The sequence below is a fragment of the Talpa europaea genome, assembly GCF_964194135.1.
Source record: "Talpa europaea genome assembly, chromosome: 14".
NCBI lineage: Eukaryota > Metazoa > Chordata > Mammalia > Eulipotyphla > Talpidae > Talpa > Talpa europaea.
The window spans coordinates 53,699,123-53,721,969 of NC_140082.1; the positions used below are offsets into that span (position 1 = coordinate 53,699,123).

A 22,847-nucleotide genomic window follows, 5' to 3' on the forward strand; every position below is an offset into this window, starting at 1 on the left:
GGAGAAATCTGGGGATTGAATAGTCAGGGGTACCCAGGGCATGTGGATCCTTAATTCAATGAACAGGGACAGCCCGTTTCCAAAATGTGACCAGAGGTGGGAGAATCACTTCACTCTGGAGAGGGTCTCTTAACTGTGGCCAGAGTTCTCCATCCAGGGCCCAGGGTGTCCCAAAAAGTGGGCCTGCCCCTCCTGAGTAAAGTAGGTGCAGCCTGAGCTCACAGTCAGCCTGGAGAATGGAGAGGCAGGAAGAGTGGTGAGGGTGCCCCTGATGTGCCAGCACAGAGGGTAAGCTCCCTGGGCACAGGTTCTATGACTCATTTCCCAGGTGATGTCCCCTGGATCCTGATCGTATCAGTGTCCTGGCAGCACACTGTGATTCTCACCCTCAGAATATGGTCACTGCAGTCTGGGGAAGGCCTGGCTGTGCTGAGTTCCTCTGAAGCTGTTCTGGTTTCCAGACCCCGGGGCAGGTTGGTCCTACTGAGGCTCCTGGGCAGCCAGCTTTGTCCTGGGGCTCCTGCCTGCAGCTCTGCTGCCCCTTCTGTCAGAGGAGAGCTCATCCCAGGAACCTCTTTGTCAGTCACCCCAGAGCCCCTGTCCAAGGAGAGAGTGTTGAACAGATTCCAGCCCTCCCCTGTGCTAGCTGCGATGTCCTGACCTCCTGGCAGAGCATAGCAAGATAGAATACGGGCCACAGCGGGGCAGGCCATGTCAGTTTTTTGAAGCACATCCCACTTGTCAAGTGCCCTAGCTGGGGCATTTGTTCATTTGCAGATTTGAAGTCTGGAACCTGAGTGATGCTCTAGAGGCCCCTGCCTTCATGTCAGCTCAGGTTCAGGAAGAAGACCCCCGCCCCTCGGCAAGGGCAGGCTGATTACCAGAGGCCAATGGTGCTTCCTGACCTGAAACTCAGTTGCACTCACCCCTCGTGATTATTTACCAGGGTTTTTATCACCATAAATTTCTCAGAGTTCATGTTGAAGGGTTTCTACCTCAGCCTCGTCTGAATTGGCGCTTAGCTGTCTGTCTTTGTATTTACTGTTGATATATTCTCGCAGCCCATACTTCGGTATAGCTTTTCAATTCAATTGATAGCCTCTGCTCTCAATTGTGATATTTGATTATTTACAATGAAAGTGGATGTTAACGTATTTTCAATACACCATGTTTCAATACACCATGTTTCAATACAACATGTCATAGTATTATTTTAAAAAATTTCTCATCTTTTTTTTTTTGCTTTTTCCTTTATATGCTTCCATGTAATTGAATAGCATTATGATTCCAATTTATCTGTGCCCTGTTTTTGTTGTTAACTGTAATCATCTTATAATTATAATTTACAATTTAATTTATATGATATTACATCATGTCACATAGAGTGTACGGTCCACGTAACCATCATTTAATTTTCACTCATTTTGCTACAATTTTCCCGCAATTTACTGTTATGTGCATTATAAATGCCAACATACATGGTCAGTGCCTTTTGCTTTAGACAGTAGCATGACTTTTTAACAGATTTCAGCAATAGCATCTCATCTATGTAGTTGTAGTCCTGATTCTTTTCATTCCTTCTTGAAGATTCCACCTCCCCTTTACAGACAATTGCCCATCTCTCCCTCTTTTTCCCTTTTGTGTGACTATCCCTGCACTCTCCCAAAGAGCAGCACGGCATCAAATATCCTCGTTTTTTTCTTCTGCCTGTTCTCCGTAAGTCTCTCCTCAGTTTGTTATAGAGCAACCCCTGGCTGTGGGTCCTCACCTGCGCGCTTAAAAGGGACTTATTAATACTCCACCACAGGCACACACAAAAGGTTAATAAAAGGTTTATTTACAAGGGAAAGGGAATTAAGGAAATGTACAACTCAGGGAGAAAATAGGGAAATAAAGTCTTTAACACATCCTACCCGATCCGCTGACCTGGAAACCCAAAGTCACTCTCAGAGCTGGTCGAACGCTGCGAGCTGGTGGAGAGTCAAAATGTGGGACCCCTCCAAAGCCCACATGTCTGGCTTTATACCAAACCTGGCTACTTAACCCCACCCTCAGGTCCCATCAACCTTCCCTTTGGTGGTGATGGGATTTGGAGTTCCCAGTGTTTTTTTTGGCTTTGGTCTGGAGTGGGGGTGGAGTCCACAAACCTGTATGGAATTAGCTTTAGGACATCCTTTACCCCTAACAGAAAGACACCCAGGCCATAGTGGAGGCTTCCAGGAGCTCTGCCCTGAGGCTGCCCAGCTGCACTGGCCTCCCCAGACTCCTGTCTTATCCTCTCTGTCTGCAGCTCCAGGAGGCGGGGCAGCCAATACAAATCTCTCTCCAGTCCCCAGGGTGTGTGTCTTAGTCTTGTCTGAGCCCTGAGCCTAAGGGCCTCAAGCTGGTGATTTCCTGAAGTCAGAAGAAGGAACAGGTGTGGGTTTCGTTGAGGAGTTGGTTGTACAGCAGAAGTGTCTTCAAAGGGAGCATCAGTCATGCCCAGGGCACTTGAGCACAGCCCAGTGTGTGGACTAAGTAGTGTTGCGAGCCAGCCGCAGTAGTCTGGGTGTCAGGGTTTCCTGAAGGAAGGGAAGGAGTCGGAGCAATTATAGGGAATTAATAGGAAGTAACTGATAGGTTATAATTCCTACCTCAGAGAACATTATTCAACCTCCTGCCCTCCGCTCAATGGGCATCATGTTTTCCTCCTTCCTTCATGCCAGGCCTCCAGGCCTGTCCTGTCAGGACCCAGCTTCTTTATTCAGGGGTCTGTCCTCCCTGCATCTATGCAGTGAACACTCAAATGCTCACGGTGCTATAATCTGATTCCCATCAAATGTGAATCTGTCTTACACAGGGGTGGGGACCCTCATCTGCTCCCTCTGTTTCAGAAAACACAGATTCTGTGAGACAGGACAAGGGGACCTGAGACCTTGGCTAAGCTATGCATGTCAGCTTCCTTTCCTGATATTTTAGGATGAGGATCCTTCTCAAGGAGTCAAGGTCTTGGCTTTTGGAGACTGTCAGATAGACATGGGAGCATTTGTTCTAAGGTATAGCCAGTGATGTGAGCATTTTCCCCTAATGTCCTGAACAAATGTATTTGTCCTCAGGCTCCTGCTGCTGAAAATGTACAATGTGACTCACTGACACATGCTGAGACGCTGCACCTGGACCCCCTGAGAGGCCCCTCTGCCCATGAGCATAGACACCCCTGATGTGCTGCCCCTCCCAGTTGTGTGTAAAGAGGTGACTGAGACTGGACAGGGCCAAGGCCTCAGGCCCATCCATCCTTCTCCCAGCCAACCACCCCACACCATCCCCTGATGCCTCCTCCCCTCCACGTGCACCTCAGAGTCTCCCAGGGGCTGCTGGCTCCCCAGGGCCAGGCATCACCTGTCCCTTCTGGGTCTCAGTGCAGCATGACACCGGGCATTAGCACCATCCTGGGAGATCGGACTTTCCTGAAGTGACCTGAGCTTGGGACTTTGACTAATATCTCTCCATGGAGAAGGACATGTCATCGGACTTCAGAAACATTTCCTAATGATCAGACTCCATCTAGATCAATTCCAAAATCGGGCCTCCCTGGTGGTGCATTGGTTAAGCACTGCATATGAAGAGATATGCAGACTTTGCAGCACGAATTTGCTCCCCAGATGGTCGGGGAGCAATACACATGGCGTGGCAGACCTCTTTTATCTTGCCCACTGCTCCCTCAGCAGTGTATTTCAGTCAGTCTGCATGTTCTGTTCCCCACTCTGTCTCTGGTGAATCCTCTCACCCTCCACATCTCTGGCCTGTACACCAGCTCTTTTATGCATAAATACATAAGCTTTAAAAAAAATTGTAAAAAAATTTTTCATGAGATTTACAGGACTGACCTTCTCTCTGAAAGAGATTCTGCACCACAATTGAAGTGATTCTCAAGAACCCTTGTCATTCTGTCCACTGATGCATAATACAAGTGTTGGTGCTGACACCCATGTTGAAATTTGTAATTGTACCAAAAGTTTTGTCTTGTAAAGGGGATCAGTGTGGACGCATGTTACAACATTCCCTCATTGCTGGAGCCTCAGGAACCGGATTTGCATGGGGAGTGGAGCTGTCCTTCCCCTCATGAGCCCTGCTTCATGGGACCCGCCACTCCCCTGGCCTCTGTGAGAGCAGCTGCAGGGACAGATGCTCAGGGTTTTTCTCATTTAGAAGCTTCCACATTTTTCTGCTCTGTCTCATGCTGCATTGTTGTTGTGAGGATTCTGTTCTCGTGTTTGTCCCTGTGCAGATGAGTCTTTCCGGGTCTCCACTGGGGAGTCTCTCCCTAAACTGTTCCTTCCGGCGTGGGTAGAGCTGTGCTCCTCTTTTCCCTTTAGCTCTTGGTTTGCTGAAAACCAAGCTCTGTGTATTAATAGTTTTTACCAAATTTGATATGTTTTGTAAAATATTTGGTGTTTTCTCAAGTATATTTTCTTTTTCCAGATATTTGTTCCAGCCTCCATTCCTTCCCCGATTTCTCCCTAGTGCCATCGTTACACACATTTGGACAATGATGTTCTCCTGTACCCCAGATAACTGGTCGTTTTTTCACTTTTCTTTTCTCTCAGTATCAAACAATGTGTTAGATGGTTACATCATAAAGTTCAGTAATCTTTACATTTGCATCAGCAATTTTCTACCAATGTCTTCCATTGTATTGTTAAGTCACAGAAAGTATCATGTTTATTGCTAGAATGTCAATTTTGCTCATATTTTAATGTGACCCGTGTCTTATTGAGCATGTTCCCTCATCTGCTAAACTCAGAACAAGGGAACATTGTCATGATAATAGTCTCCGTATCTAGATACATGACATCCAGAACATTTCACTGTCAGGATGGGCTCATTGACATTTGTATTTCAGACCAATATATTCCTAAATCCTCACAGAAAATTTTTGATAAATGCCAAATTTGTGCAATGTCCCATGCTAGATACTGGAGACCTGTATATATGACTGTTTTTTTAGTTGTTTCTTAAATTCCCTGGACACATTCCATCCTTGCTCTCAACTTGCTTTTTTACTCCCTTCTGAGGCACCAGATCAGCCTAAAGTTTGGACAAATTTTCCTGCTAGTGAGCAAAGAGCTCCTGACAGGCAACCAATGCCTTACTAGGATCTGTCTCTTCTGACCAGGCTACAACCAAATATGACCTTGTGTGCCTATGTGTGTGCAGGTGTGTGTGTGCCCATGTGCATGTGTGCATGTGTGTGTGTGCACAATCCATGCAAGAAGCTCCCTCTGATGTCTCAGGGATGTTATTCCTCCTGCCCATCCTGTTCCTCCCTCACCCCTGTGCTCACCTGTACTTTAGAATCATTGCTTAACTCCAGAGCTGTTGCTCTGCACTGTCTCTGCTCTGCACTGTACAGCACGAGACAGAGCAGAAACATCTGCACTTTGTCCGTCTCTGCCCTCTTAGTCTTTCCACCTTGGTCCTCAATCCCCACAACTCTGTGGTCAAGGAAACACCTGGAGCTCCTTCCTGCAGTCCCAAATCCACTCAGGACTCACATCTGCAGAGAGTGCCTGAGAGGTGGGGTGGGGCAAAGGACTTGGGACCCGGGTCACCTCCTCCTCTTGCCTGTGTCTCATCCTCCTGGGGCTGGAGGAGAGTGTGACCCAGACGAGGAAGGGGTTTTTGTCTCACTTCCTCATGGGCCCATGTCACTGTGGAAGATTGTAACTGCTGTTAAGTGACAGGCAGTAATAGTCAGCCTCATCCTCAGCCTGGGCCCTGCTGATGGTCAGAGGGGCCGTGCTGCCAGAGGTGAAGCCTGAGAATCGGGCAGGGATCCCTGAAGGCCTGTGAACATTATCACCACTAACACCAATGAGCAACACAGGGGCCTGGCCAGGCTTGTGCTGGAACCAATGAGTAGCAGTGTTTATTCCTTGGCAGGTGATCATTGCCATCTATCCCAAGGCCACAAAGACTGACTGTGGTTGTCTCAGCTCAGCAGTGACCACTGAACCTGCAAGAGGAGAGGAGAAGTGAGGTGAGTGTGAGGATGAGGGTCATTCCCAGAGGACACAGCCCCTGCTGCATCCCCTGTGCTAAGCTGAAGGTCAGGCCAGACTGATTCCTGGTTTCTTGTAGGCTGATCCCTAAGGCATCACCTGTACAGATAATGAGGATGGGGAGCAGGAGAGGGCTCCAGGCCATGGTAGAGATGTTGCAGGATCAGCTTCTAGTCTGCAGCAGGGATGGGTGCTCAGGGCCTCTTATCCTGAGGTGGCATGCAAATCTACTTCCTACTTCCCTGTGGCCTTGCAAGTGGCTCTGAAGAACAGACAGAGCTCAGCTCATAGAAGACTATGAATTGTAACCTAGTGCCTGGTCTGTACTAGAGGTTCTAAAGCCTGTGTGGCTTGAGAGACAGTGATTCCTGTGCACACAGCACATGCTCTCTCTCTCTCACACACAAACACACACACACACACACACACACACACACTCACACACCCATACTTCCATCTGTACCCTGGGCCACTCCTCTGGTTTGGGATGACCATCACCACTCTCTCTAGTGAGGAGAACACATGTGGGGTCGACTTTGCAGACTACAGAGGGAGCTGTGGGGACAGAGGGTGAGAGGCCCAATTCCATCCCCACAAAAGGAGCTCAGTCACATAACTTCAGGCAATAGCTCTTGTTTATGTTTAAAGAATCTACAGGAGACACAGCGGGATTGAAAGTGTAAATAACGGAAGCGTGATGTATGAAAGGAAGATGAATACACTGACCTCATCAAAACTCCTATCTTTTGTTTTAATAAACCTCCTCCACAGGATAAAAGAAACAAGCAGCAAGCAAGAGAAAAGATTCCACAGACATCTCCGATGACCAGTGAGTGAAGAGAGGATACTAGGAAATGTGATCACACACAGTGAAGACACAACCACTGAGGAAAGCAGACTGAGCGGGACCAACACACGTGTGAGGAGGATGTAGGACGGTGGGAGCAGGAGGAGGAGCTTGTCATGTGTCTCTGGAAACGCCAGTGTGACCTGATGAAAGGGTGTCCCCGTGTGCTGTGAGATAGGCTGAAGTAGAAAATAGGGACCCAAACGCTAGTGGGGTGAGAAGTGGGGCCTTCATGCCTGACGGATAGTATGAAATTAACCACAACTCTGGAAAGTGTTTGCAGGCCACTGAAGAAGCAAAAGGTTTTGCATTTCCCCCACCTCTGGTCCTGGGTCACATCTCTAGGGTCCCATGGGTGACTTTCCTCACTTAAGCTGACACAGAAGGAAGGGGTGCACTCATTCCAGAAGGGAAGATGATTACAGAGGGTGAGTGAAGTTCTCACGTTCACCTTTGGAGAATTGGGAAGAGCAGGACCTGGGAGGGCCAAGGTCAGAAATGACACTGTTCTGGGTGAACCAGAAAGAGCCTGGGCTGAGGGAGGGGAAATCCTGGCAAAGGGACATGTCTGGAGCCCACAAATAGAGACAGCTTCTCCCTGACAGTTGCTCCCGCTGCCTGAGGGGGCGCTGCTGCTCCGTGTCTGCTGCAGCTCAGGCACATGGGCACTGCTCCCACCTGTCTTTGGGGCTGGTCACTCACCCCAGGAGAAAACAGTCCAGACTGAAGGAGCTAGAGTGGTCTCTTCATGTCCTGGAATTTCCCTGATGATTGCTCAGGTCCTGGGGATGCAGTGCAGACAATTTCTTCAATCTCCTGCTCATGCTTTAGTAGTTGATAAGAGATGAAGATGTAATAATCTGTCATCATTGTGGATGCCACCTTAGTCATGGAAGATTCCACCTCCCCTCCGTGATCTCAGTCCCTACAAATCCCACAACTGCTCTGGAGCTTGTTAGCACAGTGCTTGGAGGAAGATCTGTTTTCTTTATAAAATGTGCACAGTTGACATTTGCACATTATCCGGGGGACCAGGGATAATGCCTCACCTGCATGACAGACACAGCGGGTGCAGCCCCACAAAGGGCTCTGTAGAGGCGTTTCCTAGAGCGTCGGGAATTTTCCCACCTGACAGTCACCCAAGATGACAGCGGGAAGGAGTCTTCACACTTTTGTACAACATCATCTGCACATGATGGATTTTTATGGAATAAAATAAGGACTATAACTTATCTCTGGTGAGAATCTTATTTTTGAGTCACACTCATGTGATTTAAAATGAGTGTGCCTTTTTTTTTTTTTTACATGGCGTTGTTGAGATGTAGTTCCAACACACATGCACTGCAACAGGTGGGCATGCAGAGTCAATGTATTGTGGTGTCCATAGAAATGTGCTAATTGACAATATTTCAGTCCATTAACAATATTTCATTACCAAAAATCACCCCACCCCTCATCTCTTGCTCTTACCACCAAGCACCCCAGTAATAAAGTAATGCTGTATTTTGCTGTATCTATACATTTCTCTATTCAGGATTCTGGAACGAATGGAATCCTACAATCTGTGGTCTCATGAGTGACTCCTTCTCTGCACATTGAGTTCTTGGTTCTTCCGTGGCACATAGCAGGACTTCATTCCAGTTTATGGCTGAACATCACACTACATAATGACATACCAGGTCTGTTATCCTTTACCCAGGATGGACATTTGATTGTCTGCACCACACCTGTAGTAATAGGCATGACAGTGTTGTTGTGGGGAGTCACCCTTCCCTTTCCCATTCATGCAGGTGCACAGGACACATGTCTTCTTATGATGCTAAGTCTCCTGCCTGGGCTAAGTACTGGTCATTACAGAGAACCCTGCCGCCTTTCATCAGTGCAGTCACTGCAAGGAAGCCCCCTGGGCTGGTTATCTTGGGGTTTCAACTGTTGCAGGTGTCTGCATTCCCCTTCCTGCAAGATCATAGCTGAGTGAAGGTAAAAACTTTTTGCAGCGTGAGCTTGAGCTCAGATGATAACCTCAGTATTGTGAATTACTACGTCTCTTTTGTGAACCCCCTGTTAGTTAACCCAAGAAAACTAACATAGTCACTCAAAGATATCTGCTCTCACGTGGCTGCAGTCACTACCTCCAGAACCCTCTGTCTCTGGCATCAGCGGCCCCAGGGATGAACCTGCTTCCATGTGCTTCCCTCCCCTAAGGGTCTGAGCCTCCTCTCAGGAGACTGTCTCCATTTCCCAGGCAGCAAACCATCCTTTGGCACCTGAGACCTCTGTCCCCCTGACTGCTATTTCTGGGGTCACAGTGGGGTGCAATGTCCATGGTATCCAGGTTTCTGTACTGTTCCACAGAAAATTCTCCCATTTCCGTGGGAGTTCTCAGCATGCCTGGGGAAGAGTCATCAATACTTTCTTGAGAACTTCGCACATTGTCACACCCTCAAAATGAGTCTCCACATGATAAATGTGTCAGGAGAAGTGACCTGTGCTGAGGGATAGCAGGGGGGACAGGGTTCTGTAAGCATATTAAGTAAAGCATCTCCATCAGAATAGCTTGTGAAAGGCCTACCTGGGGATGAGAATTTGAAGCAAATGGGAGAGGATAATTTTTTGTTGAGGAGGTGAGCTCGACTGTCCACACTGCTCAGTAGTCACCTTCCCAGGACAAGAGCTGCCTGTGGTCTCCTACTGCCTCTTACCCTGTATATTCTTGACCATAAGAATTGTGTCTATTTTGTACTTGGCCTCCTGACCTGGTCTTGGCTGTGGCAGCTCCCTCACTAATTGGTCACCATCTAACAGGACAGGTACTGAACTTCATCTGCCTCCCCTGCACATTCATGTCATCACTTCTACATCAGTCTGTCTGCACACAAGGCTACTGTGTCACTTTATTCCAAAATATTACCCATAAGCCATGGGTGTGCATGGTTTTTGTGTTGTAGCAGTGTGTTCACATATATCCCTACAGTGCTGTGGCTCCTCCTCTACAATGGAAGGATGAGGAGACCCACTAGTAGAGGGTCCATTGGTGATCTTGTTTAGGACAAAGTATTAAATCCTCAGTTAGAACAACTGGTCATTGGGGTGGGGGTGTGGAAGAGGATTTGTGAGCCCCATGATTGTGCAGCCCTGGGTCAGCAGTCACTACCAGGACTGAACCCTGATGTCCACCCAGGTCCTCCTCCTCTGCATCCCACCACCCCTCCCCAGACACCAGCCCCCACTTCTATCCTGCCCATGTGGGAGTCATCCAGGCCCCAGGAATCAGGTGGATTTTCCCCTTCAACACGTGTCATTGTTTGGCCAGGCCTGATCACCTCTGACTAAGCCCTGATCACACCTAGAGACCAGGGTCACTTAGTCACTATGTCTGCTGTGGAGAATCTGCAAGTCCAGTAATACGCTACCCAACGACTAATTGCAGTTGATATGGGTCCCCCAAAAGCTGACATATGGTGGTGTCCAATTCTCCCACATCAGCGTCCACTCTCCCACTTCCCTGCTGCTGGTCTCCCAGTGAGGCATTTTTGTCAGTTCCTACAAAGTCCTGTGGACAGAGAGGAGCCATTTGATGCACCAACAGCTGTGTATCTACCATATTAGAGAATACAATGCGCCCCCTATTTGTCCTGATGAAGACCTCCTCACAGCAACCTCAATACCCAACTGGACTCCAGTCTAGAGGCTCCATGGTTCTCAGAACGCTCATATCACCCTCTCCTGGGTTCAAATGTTTTCTGCTGAACCTCAATCCTGAAAAGTGGTAAGAACATTCCCTACCTACAATTCCTTGGAACTCTGAGACTCCAGACTCTTCTCCTACTCAAGCTGTGGCTACAGGGCTATGACCCTTGGGGACATGGTCATTGAAAGGTCAATGCAGGGGCCAGGTTGAGGCAGCCCACTTAGAAAAAAACAAGATGGCCCCTAACCAGTACCACTGATACCATCCAATGGAAACTGAAAAAAATAAACAGGAGAAAAACAACTCGGCTCCATGACAAACAACTTTGTTCCACCTAAACCTGCTTCCTTCCCTGCCAACCCAGCTTCCCTGCCTAACATCTTCACCCTATAACAACAACCCTCATCCTACAATGGGCATGACTTCACTGACTCCCACTCTGGGTCCGTGAACCTCAACCAGGGGCCCAATATAGTTTCTGCCTGTCAGAAACTGGCCTGGCTATCCTGCTCTTTAATGAGCCAATCCTGTCAGTCATCACCTGACATCACTCAGGGTGTGGATCCTTCCTGTCCTTCCCAGCATCATGATGCAGGTGCAAATGACCAGTCTCTCAGATAAGCATGAACAAGTTTGTCTTTCCCATATTCCTTGCAATTCTCCCCTTGTTGGACAATTTGTCTTCTTGCATTCCAAGGAATACAGCAGGCAAAACAGCAAGCTGCGCCCACCTGTCTCTGTGCAAACCCCTTCCCCCTCCCCTTTGCAGACCCTTGCCCATCACCCCATTTTTTTTCCCTTTGTGTGACCACCCTGCACTCTGCCAAAGAGCAGCACGGTTGTCTCTCAGACATGAGTCTGCTGCCTTCTCATTTGGTGATCAATTAAACCACTTTCCCTTTCCTCAAACTCTGTTTCCATTTATTGGCTGAGGGACACTGAGGCGGCGCTCAGTATCAATCACCCCACAGGCCTGAGGGAGGACAGAGATGCTGTGTAGTCAATGTGACCTCAATGATGACCCATGTCCCTCTCGGTCCTGCTGTCTGGGGAGAAGGTCAGAAACACTGGGTTGAAGGAAAAGAGTAAAATTTTTAGGGTCCTTCAGTGTAATGGGGAGTAGCTCATCCTGACCCTATGGGGAAGAGCCCTGGGGGAGAGAGGTTTTGGCCTCACTTCCCCTTTGTGTCACTGTGGCATCACCGTATGGCCCTGTATTAAAGACAGAACTGCAGTGATATTCAGCCTCATCCTCAGAGTGGATGTTGGAGACGGTCAAGTAGCGGTCATCCCCTGAATCAGAGCCTGAGAAGCAATCAGGAATCCCCTGTCCTTTGCTGTGGCCTCCATCATTCGTAAGATATTTCACATTCCGTGGGACCCTCCCTGGCAGCTGTTGATACCATGCAATGGGGAAGGTACTGCACTCTCTCTTCAGGGTGCAGGTGAGCTTGGCTGAGGCTCCCAGGGAGACAGATGCAGAAGGAGGCTGGGTCAGCACAGGCACAGCACAGAGACCTGGAACAGAAGATTCACGAATCATAATGAGTGAGATTGGACAGATGCCCTTCGTGACTGTGTATTGGCAGGATATACCAGGGAGGGGGGCCCCTGAGTGTCTGGGCTGTTATGACTTGAGGACACCCTGAGGGGCAGGAGGTAGAAGGACAACAAGGCCATGGTGAGGCTTCCAGGAGCTCTGCCCTGAGGCTGCCCAACTGCACTGAGCAAAGTGCTGCTGACAGGCAAAAAATGCCTTAATAGGTTCTGTCTCTTCTGACTAGGGAACAAGCAAATATTACTGTGTGTGCCTGTGTGTGCACAGATTTGTGTGTGTGGGCATATGCGCATGTGTGTGTGTGCATGCCTGCTTGTGTGTGTGTGTGTGTGTGTGTGTTTGCAAGCTCCATATAAGAGCTCCCGCTGATGGCTCAGGGAGGATATTCCTCCTGTGCATACCCTTCCTCCTTCACCCCTGTGCTCATCTGTGCTTTAGATTCTTTGCTCAACTCCAGAGCTGTCTCTGCAGTTCCTTGTGTTCTGCACTCGTAGTCTTTCCACCTTGGCCCTCAATCCCCACAGCTCTGTGGTCAAGGAAACACCTGGAGGACCATCCTGCAGTCCCAAATCCACTCAGGACTCACATCTGCAGAGAATGCCTGAGAATTGGGGTGGGGCAAAGGACTTTGAGCCCAGGTCACCTCCTCTTGCCTGTGTCTCCTCCTCCTGGGGCTGGAGGAGAGTGTGACCCAGATGGGGACAGGGTTTTTGTCTCACTTCCCCTTGGCCCCATGTCACTGTGGGATGAGTATTACTGTTGTCTTCTGACTGACAGTAATAGTCAGCCTCATCCTCAGCCTGGGCCCCGCGGATGGTCAGGGTGGCCGTGCTGCCTATGGCGGAGCCAGAGAATCGGTCAGGGATCCCTGAAGGTTTCTGAAGATATCTACCACCAACACGAATAAGCAGCACAGGGGCCTGGCCGGGCTTTTGCTGGTACCAGGTAGCATCACCATCTGTTCCTCGGCAGGTGATCGTGGCCGTCTGTCCCAAAGCCACAGAGACTGACTGTGGTTGACTCAGCTCAGCAATGACCACTGAACCTGCAAGAGGAGAGGAGAAGAGAGGTAAGTGTGAGTGTGAGGGTCATTCCCAGGCTGCTCCTTGGTTTCTTTGCTGTCCCTGCTGCATTCTCTGTGCTGAGCTAAAGACCAGGCCATGTTGCTCCCTGGATTCTTTGTATTCTGATCCCGAAGGCCCGTACCTGTGCAGATAATGAGGAGGGGGAGCAGGAGAGGGCTCCAGGCCATGGTGCAGATGTAGCAGGATCAGCTTCTAAGCCTGCAGCTGGGATGGATGCTCAGGGCCTCTCTTATCCTCGGGTGGCATGCAAATCTACTTCCTACCTCCCTGTGGCCTTGCTAGGGGCTCTGAAGAACAGACGGAGCTCAGCCCATAGAAGACTGTGAAGTGCAACCTAGTGCCTGGTCTGTAGTATAGATTCTAAGACCTGTGTGTAGCTTGTGAGATAGTGCTTCCTGTGCACACAGCACATGCTCTCACACACACTCACACACACACACACACACACACACACACTTCCATATGTACCCTGGACCATGCCACTGGTTTGGGACAACCCTCATCACTCTCTCTAGTGAGGAGAACACACGTGGGGTGGAATTTGCACTAGAGGAGGGAGCTGTGGGGACAGAGGGTGAGAGGCCCAATACCATCCCCACACAGGGAAGTCAGTCATGTAACTTCAGGCAATAGCTCTTGTGTATGTTTAAGGTGTATACAGGAGACACAGCTTGAATGAAAGTGTAAGTAATGGTATTTTGATGACACCAGACGCGTGATGTATGAAAGGAAGATGAATAGACTGACCTCATCAAAACTCCAATCTTTTGTTTTATAAAACCTCCTCCACAGATAAAAGAAACAAGCAGCAAGCAAGAGAAAAGATTAGCAAAGACATCTCCAATGACCAGCGAGTGCAGAGAGGATGCTAGGAAATGTGATCACACCCAGTGAAGACACAACCACTGATGACAGGAGACTGAGCGGGACCAACACATGTGTGCAGAGGATGTAGGATGGTGGGAACCAGGAGCAGGAGCTTGTCATACTTTTTGGGAAATGCCAATGTGACCTGATGAGAGGGTGTCCCAATGTGCTGTCAGATAGGCAAAGTAGAAAGTAGGGACCCCAAATGCTAGTGGGGTCAGGAGAAGTGGGGCCTTCACACCTGAGGGATGGTGTGAAATTAACCACAACTCTGGAAAGAACTTGCAGGTCTCAAAGAAGCAAAACCTGCATTTCCTCCACCTCTGGTCCTGGGTCACATCTCTAGGGCCCCATGGGTGACTTTCCCCACTTTAGCTGACACAAAATGGAGGGGAGCACTTATTTGAGAAGGGAAGAGGATTAGAAAGGGTGAGTGAGGGCCTCCCCTGGTGGGCAGCGGTTGAGCACTGGGTTGTGAAACTGCCCACAACCTCTGCATGACCGGTTCGACCCCTAGCCACCCAAAGAGGTTCCCACATGGCCCGCAGACCTCTCCTGCCACCCGCTGCTTCTTCAGCAGTGTACTTTGTCTGTCTGCCTGCTCTGTTCCCCGCTCTGGCTCTGGTGAATTCTCTCACCCTCCCGCGCTTCTGACTGTGCCCAGTGCTTGTATAAATAAATGAAATAAATCTTAAAAAAAAAAATGAGTAAAGTTCTCAAGTTCATCTTTGGAGAATTGGGAAGAGCAGGACCTGGGAGGGCTAAGGTCAGAAATGACACTGTTCTGGGTGAACCAGAAAGAGCCTGGGTTGAGGGAGGGGAAATCCTGGCAAAGGGCCAAGTCTGGGGCCCACAAATGGAGACAGCTTCTCCCTGACAGTTGCTTCCGCTGCCTGAGGGGGCGCTGCTGCTCCATGTCTGGGGCAGCTCAGGGACGAGGGTGCTGCTCTCACCTTTATTTAGGGCTACAGTCCAGACTTATGGAGCTAGAATGGTCTTTTCATGATCTTTGTCCTGGAGTTTCCCTGATGATTGCCCAGGTCCTGGAGATGCAGTGCAGACAAGCTCTTCAATCTCCTGCTCATGCTTTAGTAGTTGATAAGAAGGTGAAGATGTAATAATCTGTGCCACTTGGAGTCATGGAAAATTCCACTGCCCCTCTGTGATCTCGGTCCCTACAAATCCCACAGCAGCTCTGGAGTTTGTCAGCACAGTGCTTGGAGGAAGATGTGTTTTTTCTTTCCAAAAATGTGCACATGACATTGTACATTATCCTCAGGGTACTGAAGAGGCATTTCCTGGAGCATCGGGAATGGTCCCTCCTGACTCTCACCCAAGATCATAGCCGGGAGGGAGTCTTTGCAATTTTGTACAACATCATGGGCACACAATGTGTTTTCATGGAATAAAATAAGGAATATAATTTATCTCTCTGTTGAGAAACTTGTTTTTCAGTTACACGCATGTGACTTAAAATGAGTGTGCCTTTTTGTGTTTGCATAGTGTTGTTGAGATGTAGTTCCCACACACATGCACTGCAGCAAGTGCACATGTAAATTCAATGTATTGTGGTGTCCAAAGAAATGTACTAATTAACAGTATTTCAGGCAATTAACAATACTACATTACTAAAAGGCTCCACCCCATCTCTTACTCTTGCCTCCCAGCACCCCAGTTCTAAAAAAATGCTGTATTTTGCCGTATCTATACATTTCATATATTATGTGCTCCTGTGAGTGACTCCTTCACTGCACAATGTGTTCTACATTCTTTCCCGTGGGAGGAAATGTGGCATGTGGCAGGACTTCATTCCAGTTTATGGCTGAATAAAAGTCTACATTATGAACATACCAGGTCTATTATCCTTTCCCAGGGTGGACATTTGATTGTCTGCACCACACGTGTAACAGGCATGATAGTGTTGTTGTGGGGAGTCACCCTTCCCTTTCCCATTCATGCAGGTGCACAGGACACATGTCTTCTTATGATGCTAAGTCTCCACTCTGGGCTGAGTACTGACCATTATAGCGAACCCTGCCGCCTTTCATCAGTGCAGGCACTTGAGTGAGCCCCCTGGGCAGGTTATCTTGGGGTTTCAGTTCTTGCATGTGTCTGCATCCCCCTTCTTGCAAGATCATAGCTGAGTGCAGGTAAAAACATTTTGCTGTGTGGGCTTGAGCTCAGGTGATAACCTCAGCGCTGTGAGTTACTACATCTCTTCTGTGAACCCCCAGTGTGTGCTTCTCTGTTATTAAAGCCCAAGGAAACTGACATGGTCACTCCAAGATCTCTGCTCTCACCTGGCTGCAATTTTCCCTCCAGAACCCTGTGTTTCTGGCATCACCAGCCCCAAGGATGAAGCTGCTGCCATGTGCTTCCCTCCCCTAAGGGTCTGAGCCTCCTCTCAGGAGACTGTCTCCAGGCCCAGGCAGCAAACTGTCCTTTGGTGCCTGAGACCTCTGTCTCCCTGTCTGCTCCTTCTGGGTTCACAGTAGGGAGCAATGTCCTGGTTTCTGTCCTGTCCCACAGAAAATTCTCCCATTTCCGTGGGAGTTATCACATGACTGAGAAGAGTCATCAATACTTTGGGAACTGTGCACATTATCACGCCCTCAAAATGAGTCTCCATATGATGAATGTGTCAGGAGAGATGACTTGTGCTGAGGGATAGCAGGGGTGACAGGGTTCTCTGATATAATTAAGTAAAGTATCTCCATCAGAATAGCTTGTGAAAGGCCTGCCTGGGGGTGGGATTTTGAAACAGAACAGAGAGGATATTGTATGTCAAAGTGGTGAGCTCACTTGTCCTCCACACTGCTCAGCAGTCACTTTCCCAGGACAAGAGTTGCCTGTGGTCTCCTACTGTACTGGTCCCGGTCGTAACTTTGACCAGGAGAATTGTGTCTAATTTGCACTTGGCCCCCTGACCTGGACTTGGCTGTGGCACATCCCTCACTAATTGGTCACCATCTACCAGGACAGGCAATGACCTTCATCTGCCTCCCCTGTACATTCATGTCATCACTTCTACAGTCTGTCTGTCTGCACACAAGGCTACTGTGTCACTTTATTTCAAATTATTACCCATAAGCCCTGGGTGTGTGTGGATGCTGTGTTGTAGGAGGGTATAGACTTATATCCCTGCAGTGCTATGACCCCTCCTCTACAATGGAAGGATGGAGGAGACCCCTTACTAGAGGGTTCCATTGGTGATCTTGTTTATGACAAAGTAACTGCAAATCCTCAGTCAGAACAATTGGTCATTGAGATAGGAGGTGTGAGGGAAGAGGGTCTGTGATCTCCATGACTCTGCGGTCCTGGGTCAGCAGTCACTGCCAGGACTGAACCCTGATAAACATTAAGGTCCTGCTTCTCTGCATCCCCTCCTCCCCTCCCAAGACCCCATCCCCCACTTCTATCCTGCCCACGTGGGAGTCATCCAGGCCCCAGGAATCAAGTGGATTTTCCCCCTCAGGATATGTCATTATGGGGCCAGGTCTGATCACCTCTGACCATGCCCAGGTCAGGCCTAGAGACCAGGGTCATATAGCACTATGTAGAGAATCTGTGAGTCCAATATTCTGCTCCCCAACAACCAATTGCAGTTGAGGTGGGTCCCACACAAGGCTTAGACATGGTGGGGTCCAATTTCTCCCAGATCAGTCTCTACTCTCCCCCATCCATGCTGCTGGGCTCCCAGAAGGTGTTCTGGTCACTTCCTAGAAAGTCCTGTGGGCAGATGTGGAGCCATTTGATGCACCAACAGCTGAGAATCTACCATATTAGAGACCCCAATGTTCCCCCTATTTGTCCTGATGAAGACCTCCTCACAGGCCCCTCGATACCCAACTGGACCCAAGTCTGGGGCTTCCATGATGCTCAGAACTCTCAGTCAAACCTCCCCATGTATCAAATGTTTTCTGCTGAACCTCAGTCCTGAAAAGTGGTAGGATACTCCCTGCATACATTTCCCTGAATCTCTGAGGCTCCAGACTCTTCTCCTTCTCAAGCAGTGGGCACGGGGCTGTGACCCTTGGGGACATGGTCATTGAAAGGTCGATGCAGGGTCAGGAATGAGGAAGCCCACATAGAAAAAAACATGATGGCCTTGAATCGGTACCACTGATTCCATCAAAACGAAATTGAAGTAATAATCAGGAGAAACAAAACAGGGCTCCATGAAAAACAACTTTTTTCTGCCTAAGCCTGTTTCTGCCCTGCCAAACCAGTTTTCCTGCCTAACCTCTCCTCACCCTATAATAAGGACCATCCCCCTGACAACAGGTGGATTTCACTGACCCCGCTCTCTGGGTCCCTGAAACTCGTGTGAGGGCGCAATGACGTTTCTGCCTCTTAGAAACTGGCCTGGCCCTCCTTCTCTTTACCGCGCCAACCCTTTCAGTCATCACCTGGCATCTCTCAGGGTGTAGATCTGTTAGGGGGAAAGGATGTCCTCAGCTAATTCCATACAGGCTTTGTGGACCCCCCCCCCACTTCAGATCAAAGCCATCAAGACATTGGGAAAGAATAATCCCATCACCACCAAAGGGAACGTTGCTGGGACCTGAGGGTGGAGTTAAGCAGCCAGGTTTGGTATAAAAACCAGACACTTGGGCCTTGTGGTCACAGGCTCTTGCTTCTCGGCTTCACAGTTCTTGGTTCACTGCCAGCTCTCAGCATGCCATTGGGATTCCAGATCTGGGGAACAGGTAGGATGCATTTAAGACTTTATCTCCCTCTTTTCTCCCTGAGTTATACATTTCCTCATTTCCCCTTCCCTTGTAAATTAGTCTTTTATTAACCTTTTGTGTGTGCCTGCAATGGAGTATTAAGTCCCTTTTAAGCACGCGGGGGAAGACCCTCAGTCAGGCAACCATTTTATGTCAGGGCTGCCCTGTAACAGTTTGGTGCCCGGCATGGTTTCCAAGTTACACCTGTGGTTGTCCACCCTAAGTAACTTTCCTTGTGTTGGTCGCCATAAGCGCACTAAGTAGCAGGACTCACAGTGTAATCTTTGTCTCAAGTCTTGAAAAGCCTGCTTTATCCCCATGTGCATAGCTCTTGTGGGTGTGTTTTTGACCCAAACATGGCCTCAAACATGAGCTTCCACAGTTTTATCCCTAGCTTGAGTTCTTTCAGTTTTCTTCCACTCTTGAGTTTAAGTAGCCCTTTTCTGTTAAATATTACCACCACTTTCATAAATATAAATAATTTGATGAAGCCTGGTGTATGGCACATAATTTTACTTCTGTATACATACATGGGGAGTTTACAAGCCATTCCTTTACAATCTGTGCTTCTGGCTATTTTTCTGATAGCATGTGTGAGCAGCATTTGCCCCATTGTTGCCTCTCTGAGAGCTAGATGCTCCACTCCACCTAGTGAGACCATGCAGCAACAAATTCAGGCCCTTAACCTAGCTATGCAACAATAGATTCAGGCTCTTCAGGCTCTTGATTTAACTACAAAGAGCATGAGGGATGGATACCATTCGTTTTTTGAGTCAGATTTTAAAAGCATGCAGGATCAAGCTTTTAAAACTATGCAGGACCAGATACAGGCTGCCCTCCATAAATTGGACATGGCAGAGGCTTGTCTGATGGCACAGAGAAAGGATAAACCTTCCACTTCCCATGAGGACTGCAAGAGGGCAGAGTTAGAAACGGAGGAGCATCATTTGTTAAATACCTTAAATACATCAAACACAGTCCTTCTCCATGTGACAAGGCCCCTCCTGCACAGACTCCTGAGGCTTCACAGCCTCCACTGCCCTCCGGGGAGGAAACTAAAATGGCGTCTCCTCCCCACACAAGACGCGGCACCCATTTTGGCAGGAAGGATCACCCTGAGGCAGGATAGTTTCCTCTTTGCCAGATGCCAATGGGTGGCTTGAATGAAAATGGGCAAGCTGCTGGGTACTTTTGGTTACACCATCCTTTTAGCACTGGGGACCTCCTCAATTGGAGGAGCGCTGTCCCCTCATACCGGCAGGCTCCTAAGAGGATGGCAAACTTGTTTGCGTCTATCTTCATCTCCCACTGCCCTAACTGGGCATGCATACAGTCAATGTTTCATATTTTACTGACTCTGGATGAGCAGAGAATGGTATTCAGAAAAGCCAGGGAGGAGGCTGACTGTCTCCACCAACAGGATAGAGAATCCCAGAGCCAGAGATGGTTGTCGCAGTGGTAGATCCTGGATGGGACCCCAACAATGGAGGAATGGCGATGCTATAACTGTATTAAAAATGTTTACTGGTAGGACTGCAGCAGGGAATCCCCAAACAAAAAAGTTTTAACAAAATATTACAACTTGAACAAGGAGCTAATGAGGATTCCTCAGAGTTCCTTGAGAGAATTATTCAGACGTACACCAATGACACAGACATAAACCCAGATGCCCCAGAAAATGCTCGTCTGATCACTATGGCGTTCATCACACATAGTACCCCAGACATAAAGAAAAAGTTAGCAAAGGTGGACGGAGTCACAGAGATGAGTCTGTCCCAGGTAGTGGACTTAACATTTAGGGTTTATAATAATAGAGAAGACAGGAGATCAAAACTGTGACTGTTTTCATGCAAAGAGAACACAGGACAGGGGTTCAGTGAAACAGTGATGGACTGAGACATGAACCCAGGAGAAGTGAACCCATGAGAAATCAATGAATTTATTGCAGGGAAGAGGCACATTGGAAGCACAGTTGTCCCAGACTACAGGGAAGCATTAGATGTAATAATTACAGAAGGCAGGATAGAAGACTGAGGACACCACGATATGATGATTCACGCAGGGGATACAGGAGGGAATATAGACGAGTGCACAGATCCAGGAACCAAGGAGAGAGGGAAGGAGAGAAATGATAGCCCAGAGTAGAGGCTCAGATGACGATAGGGAATATGGACAGAGGAAATCGAGAGCCCAGCCCAGCACAGAGGAAAGGAGACAAGTGATAGCACAGAGTAGAGCCTCATGTGAAGATAGGAGGGAATGTAGACAGAAGGAATCTAGAGCCAAGTGCAGAGGAAAGGAGACACATCACAGTTCATGGAGAGGGTTCAGATGAAGAATAGGGGGCCCACGGGCTCCACTAGCTCAAAAAGCCCAGGAGGAACTGACCCAGAGATGAAGTTCCACTGGTCTTTTGAATCCACTGAGGACTTGAGATATTTATTTAAGAAACAGACAAAAACTTGAATGTTACTGACTTCTTTTCCAGTTATTGTTGCAGGATACCCAAGGATTCACTTTTCTGAAGAAACTCTGAAATGACAAACATGCTCTAACCAATCTTTTTCCTTCCAAAGTTTAGGAGACATGAAATAACATCTAGGATCACACATATTCTGGCAGTATTTTTTTTACACAGAAAGGCTTTCAATCTTGATTTTGGTATTTCCTTTTAACTTTTTGTTATTTTTTTTTTTTTAACTTTGAGGTTTTTTTTTTTTTTTTTTTTCTTCTGCTTGCTTTTGTTACTTTGGCCTATGAGTGAAACTGCAGTTGTATGAAATATCCCACGGGTGATAAATGGTAACTAAAGAACTCTTTGTGTCTATATGTTGTATGTATGTCCTTTCCTTGTGTCCTTGTCTTGGCCTCCAGTGGTTGACAAGTTGGCATACATGGTGCCTGTAGACATTGGAAAAAAAAAGAGTCTCCAGTTATGAGGAAAAACTAAAGGTTATGGTTTGATTGCCAACATTGTACTACTGAACTAAGCTGGTGCCTTCACAGAGATTGAATATTGTTGTTTCTGCTGTTTCTCTGATATTTATGGCAAAGCTTCCCAGATATCTAAATTCAAGAACAAATTTGTTAGCCTGTCATTTGGCTGATGCAAGGAAATTTTGTGGAACCTCAGTAGAGCTCCTGAGACACTCCACAAAATTTCTTTCTTTCCTCCTGGGAAAGGCATTAGATGAATTTGTTCTATTTGGCTTACCCAGTAGAGTAAACTAGAGGGGAAACACTGTCACTTGGGAAAACCAGGTAACACCTTGACCTGTTATGTATGTAAATTGTCAATGGTGATTGTCGCTTTGTAATATTGTACACTTCAATGGTTTGTTATCTACAGAAATTGTTTCTGGAAATACAGGGATAAAAGGCCTCAACAGATTCCTATTGATGGAACTGTTGAGAGTAAAACTTTCCTACAAAGGACTGAATAGACCTGGAAATACACCTGATATTTACTAATTTTTCTTTGACATAATACTGGCATTTTTTTTTTTTGCATTTAATTCTGTATCCACAAATTTTTTTTTTTTTGTTTTGACTGACCAGACCTGCAGCAATGTTGATTTTTTTTTTCAGCAGAGCTAACTTGTGTTCACATTTTCTCTCCCCTTAATACCAACACAGCATAAAAATAGTGGTAGTAATTTTTTTTTTTTACTACTTATCTCAGAGACTGTTTTTGTATAACTTCCATAAAGATTTTGTCTGCTTAAACTAAAAAACTATACATGAGTTTCATTGTGTGGCTTTGAGAGGAGTTCTTCCAGGAAGTTGCAACAGAGCTGAACCAAGAAGAGGAGAACCTGTTGCTTTGTTCTTAGAATTTGAGAGACCTCCAAAGAAGGTGAGGAAGCTTGCCTCCATTGACAGGACTGGAAAACCCAGAAAATGAAAAAGTCCTGGTACCTTCGAGAAGAGGAAAGGCAAGGTGGAGTCTGATGAGACCAACTTTGTCCTTGAATCATACATGGACCGGATGTCAATAGTTCACTCTGATCCTCCATGGAGGATTCCTA

At 47.8% G+C, this 22,847-nt stretch overlaps 1 gene segment (V, D, J or C); it reads right to left on the reverse strand.

Annotated features, from left to right (window-relative positions):
- The window catches only part of LOC311184174 (immunoglobulin lambda variable 3-25-like), a 120,554-nt gene extending 107,165 nt beyond the window's left edge, over window positions 1-13,389 (reverse strand). Inside the window, exons 1-2 of the V gene segment in view lie at window positions 13,344-13,389; window positions 13,030-13,182 (exon numbers count right to left, since the gene is read on the reverse strand).
- Window positions 13,390-22,847: the final 9,458 nt, after the last annotated feature.